The sequence below is a fragment of the Lissotriton vulgaris genome, chromosome 1_1, assembly GCF_964263255.1.
Source record: "Lissotriton vulgaris chromosome 1_1, aLisVul1.2, whole genome shotgun sequence".
Classification (NCBI taxonomy): Eukaryota; Metazoa; Chordata; class Amphibia; order Caudata; family Salamandridae; genus Lissotriton; species Lissotriton vulgaris.
Genome location: NC_141685.1, coordinates 1,221,668,281 through 1,221,677,320, shown reverse-complemented (window position 1 = coordinate 1,221,677,320; position 9,040 = coordinate 1,221,668,281). Strand labels below are relative to the sequence as shown.

At 44.2% G+C, this 9,040-nt stretch overlaps 1 protein-coding gene across 1 annotated transcript in view; it reads left to right on the top strand.

Annotated features, from left to right (window-relative positions):
- Window positions 1-9,040, top strand: part of BRINP3 (BMP/retinoic acid inducible neural specific 3) — a 1,009,588-nt gene that overhangs the window by 604,613 nt on the left and 395,935 nt on the right. The gene's annotated exons all lie outside the window — the stretch shown is intronic.

The window sequence follows — 9,040 nt, the reverse complement described above, 5'->3', positions numbered from 1 at the left end:
ACATATCATCAACATGTTTCAGTGGGATGAAATATAAAGTCCACCTTTTTCAGGGGTAAAAAGGTTTATCTCTTGCATAAGTTGAAATCATATTTCACACAAACATCTACAATAATTACAATAATCTGCTTAGCTGACGTGGATAAAAGCCCCCTTGTCATTTGCAAGTGGTTAAAACCTCCTATGTTTCTTTACAGGTTTTCCTTGGGCCTTTGTTGCAATGAAAAGGTTGCAAGATTGCTTCCCATGCTGAGATCAAAGTCCTCTTTCCAGGATTATATTATATAGAGCATGTTGTTTGTGGAAACATGCCTGGTCTTAAAACATCTGCAATCGGGCTAGTCTATTGGTTATCATAATGAAATATCAAAAGCATGTAATTATCGAGTTCACATGTAAAGACGTCTTTGGAGATGAGAATGTGTTAGTATTATATTCCTTTGTCAAACAAAGAATCGAAAGTGTCTCCCAGTGGTGAACACCTCAATCGTGGTCCCTCAACCTCTCCAAGCAAATACAAGAAAAAAATATTCTGTGATGTGTTTGATGTTTGTGCAGATTGCTCCCTAATGTGTCCTGTAGAATGATGGGATGGCGTTGAATACTGCTGTGGGCCCCATGAAATCCACTTTAAAGTATATCTGTGTGCTAGACCTGGCTTTCTCAGTGGGTTTATCCCCAGACATTTAGCTTTGTGGCCTCCTGTTACTTTTGGTTTTATAACTCGTGGCACTTTACCACTGCTGATCAGTGCTAAAGGGCATATGATCTCCCTGCAAATTATGGTTATAGATTGACGTTTCCACGATTGACTTATTTGATTTATGACTAAGTCCAAAGTACAGTGTAATTTGTGTGCCTAGGGCCTGTAAATCAAATGCTGCTAGTGGCCTGCAGCACTTATTGTGTCACCCACACAAACCACCTTTCAAAGGTGTCTCAGACCTGCTACTTCAGTGTCTGCACGCAGTCTCTACTGCCATGTCGACCTGGAAAGTTCACCCACTTGCCGGGCCCTAACCTTCCCTTTTATTACATGTGAGTCAACCATAAGGTAGGCCCAAGGAACCCCCATGGGTGGGGTGCGGTGTATGTGAAAGCAGGGCCGGACTGGGAACCAGAACCGGCCCTGGCAAAGTGCTCGGCCGGCCCCCTCCCCCCCTCCGGGAGGAGGGGGAGGTGTGGCCGCGATCTGTGCCAAGGCCGATTTTCGGCCGTTTTTGTTACAGGGCCGTTTTTGCAGCATAACGGCCCTGTAACAAAAACGGCCCCCAGGGGGCCAAAACCGGCCCCCAACCATGCGGCCCACCGGGGGATTGCCCGGTGCCCGCAACGGCCAGTCCGGGCCTGTGTGAAAGGTAGGACATGTACTTGTGTGTGACATGTCCTAATACAGTGTATTTCGTTTTTCACTATTGAAAGGCTATCTGTCCCATTGCATAGAATGGGAATTTATTTATAACATCTTATAAATATCACTTCTAAGGTGGAAAGATGGAGATTAGAAGGCCTGCACTCAGAATATACAAAGTAATCTTTTAGTAAAGATGATTTTTATATTGTATGTTTGAAAATAAAACACTTTTAGAAAGTGGCTACTTTCTTGCTTAGCCATCCTGTGTGCCTCTGCTGGTTTGTGGATTGACTGGCTGGTTTGGAGTGACAGGGGCTGGGGTTTTGCAATCTCTTCAGACAGCCACTGGGGGGTTGAGGTGTGTAATGCCTTTCCTGAATGTGTCAGGTCTGGGCTAAATAGGTCTTGGCCGCATCTAGAGTGGTGGGAGGAGACTTCCCTGCACCAGAATACACCTGGTCTGTCTTGGAGAATGCTGTCTCCACCTCCTGCCAGGAAGCTGGGCCAGAGAGGACAGCACTAGTTTAGACTGAGCACACAACCTCTCTGGCACAAGAGAACAAAGAAACATTGAGTGTAAATATTGGGTCCCAGAGCCCAAGACTTTAGATTACTTCTGGACTCCTCTATCAAGTAGAAGAGCTGGGAAAACTGAAGGAGAAGTGCTGGCCCTTTGCTGTGTGCTGTGTGTGGTTGGCCTGCAGTGCCTTTTTCTGCCAAGGAGAGGACTAATACTTTGCTGTGTGCTGTGTATCCTGCATGAGGAAGATCTCCAAGTGTTTGGTGTAGACCTTGCCTCTTGTTCTGACGTATCAGGGACACAAAGACGTAATTTCCTCTGTCCTCCTCCACCTGTATCTGCTGTTTCAGCTGCCACAGAGGGAAATAGCAACACATACACTGGAGAGCGACGCTGCAACCTGCAACGAAGCTGTGGGCACCGCTCGTGAAGTGCACCGCCCCGACTTACACCACAGCCCCGACGCCACACCGTACTGACTCTGATGCTGTCTCCGAGGCCACTGCCTGCACCGGAGCAGAGGGCACCACTTGTGATGCTCAGACGCACTGCCCGACTTGCATCGCAGCCCCGACCTCACCGACTCCAGTGCTTCGTCATTGCGCAACCGATACCTGACCTGGGTGACCTCTCGAATCCATCGACCCTGCATCGTCATAGTGAAGCATCAACACCACCACGACATGACCTCCTCTGCAACAGTAAGGAACTGATGCCTCACCTCCCCTGTTGTCAGAGGACCTCCCACCATATTTTGAGAATCCAGAGTACCTGGTGGGTGTGGTGGGATCACACTGTAATCTTTTTTGTTTTTCTAAAAGGAATTGCGAAACAGATATTCGTTTTAGAAAAACAAAAGTTGATAGCCTTGACGTGCAGGGAGGTTTCTCCATTTCCATTGGGGCACTGTTTGAAATCCATTGATGGTCACCTAAACATGACAGGTCCATTGGCAGATGAGTAACCATGTCAGAGATTTCTGATGGTGGCTAGATGAGGCCACTTAGTTGGGATCTCAGTGGTTCCCCAATGCTAAATAAGGACTGTACATCAAAACATAAAGCAAAACAATTATGCACCAAAAATATTGTAGCCACAATATCATCTAGCAGAATATCTTAAAAGTATGTATGTATGTATATAGGTATGGATAAGTATAAATTCACTATTCTTAACTTCACATTTAACTGCCTCGATGTTATGTACATCGTCATGTGGAGTTAAGTATAGTCAGTGCTTAATTTGGTGAAGAATAGGTGACGGTGCCCAAAGCTTTACTCAGAATGGCACCAGCGCAACAAATACCAAGGCTGCATAATCAGGAACCACCTCAGGTCTCTGTCCTCAACTTCCGGACACTCCCACACCCTTTAGCTCACTCCTGCAGGTTCCTCCTTTCAGTGGCGTAACAATAATTGAGGGGGCCCCCCTGCCAGGTACGTGGAGGGGCCCCCTCCGGACTCTATTAGGAGCTCTCAGGCCAAAGTGCAGTGCTGAGGGGGCCCCCTTGACCTTGAGGGCCACCCCGCACTGCGTGGGCCTGTGTTACGCCCCTGCCTCCTTTCAGCTCTCGTAACGGTTTTTCTATCTTTGTTCTTCTCATTCTTTCTCCGTGGTGCTTTTTGCCTCTCTTATTTGCTGGAAATGTGGCCCCCACCGGCCTCAAAAATTGGTGCTGGTGGCCCCCACCAGCAACCATCAGCTCAAATTAACCTCATCACTGCGGCGCATATTTTTGCGCTACGCGGCTTTTTTCGAAAAGCCGCGTTATCGTCATCCGCACACGCCCCCCGTGGCTGATGACGAGCTGAGCTCGTCATCAGCATCGAAGGGGTTAAACACTGAGCATAGTAAACTTAAACTTACCCGCATATACTTACCTTCACAATATTTTTGCTGCCGTTATACTCTTTATGATACTTTGCAGCATGATATTTCACACCGAGAATTCTAGTAGTATACTTGAGAAAGCTGACTTAAAAAGTATTTATGAGTGTGGGAAGTAGTACTACAGTATTCTTTTATGTAGTCGTATATTCCTTTGTGATTCTCTGCAACAAACTACCCAACTCAGTAAAGTGCAATGAGGGAACAGACATTTTTATTTGTACTAATTGTATATGAATGCCCCTGAATTTTTCCATTTATCTAATTTTAGATGTTTTAGGGCCAATATACAAAGGCACATAAAAGTAAGTAAAAGTGTGCTCCAGGAGTAGTACATGAGGTACTCATAAATAAACGCTCTTGTGAATCGGCACCTAAATAAGGGGAGAGGTAATCACAAGATTAGCATTTGTGCCCCATGCGCTGCACCCACCATTCTCAAAATGACCCCCTTCCTTTATTTGAAAGAATTGAGAGAAAGTTGACATTGAGTTGTATTGCATCCTTTCTGTAATGTCTTCCTTTCAATGAGAAAAACATTTCACAAAGGTTGTTTTACGGAATAGTTTTAGCTACCAGTTTGTTGCACTACAAATGAAATAAACACATAAAAAAAGAAAATAAAAAATGTAACATTATATTTCGTACATCTTCACTGTCCAAGTGGAAATGTGACTTCAGCTCAAAGCCTAGCACACTGTGTATGAAGTCTTTTCTCAAACAGATCCAACCTTTCCAAATGATCGGCGAGAATGCTCCATTTCTCCAGAAACATTGCCTTCTGCAGAAGACCACCAATGTCAAAGTCACCAGATTCCACCAGGTTTGAATTAGTGGCAGGAGCTTCTGCGAACAAGCTCCCACCTTCTAGAATTTTCTGCTTGGAGATTGTGTTTCGGTTCTGTTATGCTAACCGACCAATCGAGCTCTAAGCTAATCCGCATCTTTTTAGCCCCCATAGGTCATATTAACATGATGAGTGATATTTCAAAACGAATATCCCTCTGGTTATTTGTAAAGTCTATCTAATTTAATACAGCATCTATCTATTGCATTAGATCCAGTGACACTATAGCACACATTTCCCTTCATCTGCTTGGACAGCCCCCCCCCCTCCCCCGTTTTAAGGCATGGAAATACTTCCCGGACCCCCACCTTCCAAGGGGCCCCTGGGAAAGTAACGTTTCTCTCTAATTCACTTCTGTGTATCTCTGTATTTTAACCTAAGGTAGTACTTGAATGACCCAAAAATAGAGTAATACAATTGAAAGTTGTTCCAAACAGGGGCAGCTGAACTACTTCTTGCCGGGGACCGCCAATATCTTTCAGATAGTAGCGACCGCCCCCACCCCCATGTGCGGCTCCAGCTACCGCGGCAGCTTGATGCATGCCAGTGGTCCCTTCTAAAACAACGTTTTGAAGGTGGGTAATGACTGAAGCTGAATTCACAACGCGCACATACGCCTGGAGGAGCGCTTTGAAGTGACACTGCTCTGTTTACTCTGGGAGAGAAAGCCCTGCTTCCAAAGGTAGCCGGAAAAAAAACTGTTTGTAAGTCACAAACTTTTAATGGTCTTCCCGATGAAAGAAGCAAAGCGTGGCCCGTTTGAAGCAGAACGATCCGGATCTGAACCTCATCTTGATGTGAAAACAAATGTGCAAATCCCAGCGGGTGTCCCTTGATCTGCCACGAAAGAAAGAACAGCAGTTGCTAACAAAAATAAATAAATATATAGATGAATGTGAGCTAGCTTTCGGTGCAGCCAAAAAAAGGAAGATTTGTTTTGTGTGTTCTTGCTCTTTACTTTTAGGGACAGCTAGCATAAGCTGGAACGCAATGCTGGCAGGAGAACTCCAGAAGCCTGAGGTGGCACAAACTGTGTGCCAGGCCTTATTTGTTCTGACGAGTACCACTGCATCCACTGATAAAGTAACTGTAATGATAGAGCACCTGGGATCATTGTGTGGACTTTGTAGCAGCAGCAAGGCAAGGCCTACTCGCAGTAAAAATAAAAACAAGCATTTGCAATTCAATTGGTTTTGCATTTGTGAAAGTTAGAGCTGGTTGTGTTTTTTAAAAAAAAATTAACTTATGTTTTTTGTTTGTAGTGGAGTGGATGCATGTTGTTTGTAGTGGAATTATGTGGTTTGAATTGGAATTGTTTGTTGCGGAATTGTGTGGGCTAGAATTGTGTGGTGTGTGGTGTTTTGGAAATATGTGGTCTGGTGACTAGCTAGGGGTGAGAGCTGTTTAAAAGAAATAAAAAGTAAGATTGAGAGTGATAGGTAGTTTGTGTTTGAAGTGGTAAGGGAACTCAACATAGAGTAGTAGAAAGAGTGTGTGAGAAAGAGAGAAGGAAGGGGAGAGAACTTTTCAGATGCATAAAAAGAGGCTGTGCTTGTGTATGCAGAAAACACCAAAAGAAGAGGAGGAGAGTGTGTGTTTGAGGTTGCATTTTTGGAAAAGTTGTGGTAAAGAAACTGTACTGAAAGACCCGAAGTAAACTAATATGAGAAATGCTTGTGCATTGAATTTATGTGGATGGTAATTATGTGATATTAAGTATAGTGGACTTATGTGGAATGGTAGTGTGTTGTGCAGTGGTATGTATTGAGTGGAATTATATGGCGTGGTGTTGAATTATGTAGCATGATGCAGAATTGTGTGGTGTTGATTGACTCTTTGTGGTGTGTAGTGGAAAGTTGATAGGAATTATGTGCCAGGGTGTGGAATTTATTTATGTGGAGTATTGCTATGTGACATGGAGTAGATTTCTGTGGAGTGTAAAAATGTGGTATGGAGGGAACTGGAGAGTAATTATGCTGTGTTGAATTGTGCAGTGTGGCACTGTTTGGCAAGGTGTGAAATTATGTGGAGTTTAATTAAAGGGCACGTTGCAGAGTTGAATTTTGTTGAGTATAATTATGTGTTTTGACAATTAATGTATATATGTGGAGTGTAATTATGTGACATCAAATGTAACTTTGGAGTGTGCAGTTTTGTTGAGTACTCTGGATTTTGGGTTGGGGGAAACTTCAGCTTAAAATCACACAATAAAACTGCTGATATATTTTTTTTAATTACTTAGCGAGCTACTACATGTATCACTTTATGCCTTTTCCCCGTTACTACAAATCATGGGCACAACTACCTCATGTCTCGCACAGACGCACAATCATAAATCATTTCAGAGGTCAGAGCACTGGAAGCCCTCATTGCACTGAGGTCTAGGCCATTAGTCATGAATCAGGGCCGTCCTAGGTAGCATGTTCGCGCTATGAATGAATGACAGCCCTAATTTGAAACTGTGGTCTGCGCAGAGCCTAAGGCGCCTGCATAAGATTGCAGAACCTCTGCCAGCCCTGCCCATTCTATATATATTGTTAACACAAGTGAAAATGTCACAAAAATGTACAAAATATACATGGGGTGTTTTCCCACACAAATGGGAAAAATATCACCTATTTTTGCATAGTGAGAGGATGTGGCACAGTGAAGAGAGCTGCCAACTTGGCAGCTGGGGATCTGTGTTCGTACCCCAGCACCGGTCAACATTATGTGAATTTTTTTCAGATCACTTATTCTCACCTGAACTATATAAATGCATTAATTTAAATTTAAATTAAAAAAAAAACAGTGCTCTTAGCGATCTTGGAGGGGTGGTGGGATGGACAAGCACTGTTGTTGGAGGGGAGAGGGTGTGGGGAGAGACGGCACAGGGAGATTAGATATAAGAAGCAGTGATTTAAATAAACAAGTGTGAAGCCCGTTGTTGTTGAAGCAGCGGATGCCTTGGTAATAAAAGGCATGCGGCAGCACAATTCTCCTGACATAACTGCAGCGGATGTATGACGTTACAACGCATGCTTTTACCACGCATGCCTTTACAACACGGTTTTTACAACGCATGCCTTTACAACGCATAGTGCTTTGGGGCGCTGGATAGTGAATAGTTTAATTTACTATTCCAACTCCAGTCCCTGTGGATAGTAGGGAAGGTGTTGGATAGTACATTAAACCTATTCCCTATCCTGGAGCGCCCCCCAGCGCAATGCGTTGTAATGGTTTGCGTTGTAAAAGTTGCGTCGTAAAGGCACTGCGTGGTAAAAGTTGCGTTGTAAAGGATGTTCCCCAACTGCAGCACTTTTGAGGCAACTTGCTGGAACTGCTGTGTCAAGAAAGGAGACTCCAACAAGGATCTTCAGAGTGAAAGAATGTGGCGCAGCGGTCCGAACTGTTGATTCGGGAGCTGGGGATCTGTGTTCAAGCTTCAGCATCTGCTTAACATCTTATGAATTTGGGCAAATCACACATTCCTCCCCCTGCCCCCACTATATAAATGTACTACTTAAACGGAAAAAAAATAGCGATCTTGGAGGGGTGGTGGGGTCAGGCAAGTAATTTTGTGGGAGGGATAAGGGGGTGGGGAGAGAGGGCACAGGGAAATTAAAGTATGAGAATCACAATTTAAATGAAACAAAAAAAGTAGTAAAATCGGAGGGGTGGTGGGGGTGGGCAAGCAGTGTTGTGGAAGGGGTGAGGAGTTGGGGGATGGTACAGGGAGAATAAGTGAAGGCAGGACAAATGAATCTGCTGAAGCTAAATAAATAGAACACTTAACGAGTAGAGGCAGGTCAACAGAAAAAAAAGAGTGCTCTCGAAGCACTCTACATAGCCTGACAAGTAAGAACACAAGTAACAGAAGAGGTCTTCTGGGAGGACACAAAAAGTCCAAAAGGAGGGACTACTAAACATATCCACCAAACAAAAGCCGTCATTTCTAAAGGACAGAAAGAGGAACTAAATAAAAAAAAAAGGGTGGTCCTCCCAGCTCATGTTCTGAAAACAGCATTTCTCGAAGAGACAGCGCATGCGCTGCCAAGGCAAGACTTAGAAACACTACAAACAGAAAAGAGCATATATCCTAGACTTCTCAGTTTATTCAATCACTTTTCTCAGTAGTCAAACTATGAGCCACATAATTTAAGGTGGAGACCTTTGCGTGGAGACAGCTGAAACTGCAGCTTCCACGCTGACCATTAAAAATGCAATTCATGTCAAATACTTTACTTAACCCCTTCGATGCTGATGACAAGCTCAGCTCGTCATCAGCTATTGCGCTCGTATGCTGATGACCAGCTGAGCTCGTCATGTAACGCAGGTTTTTTTAAAAACGCCGCACACAGCGGGAAAAGCCGCTGCAGCGATGCGGTTAATTGGTTTGTCCCCTTGGAAATGCAGATTCTAGTTGAACTCTGCGGTGTATTTGTTCCTGCTC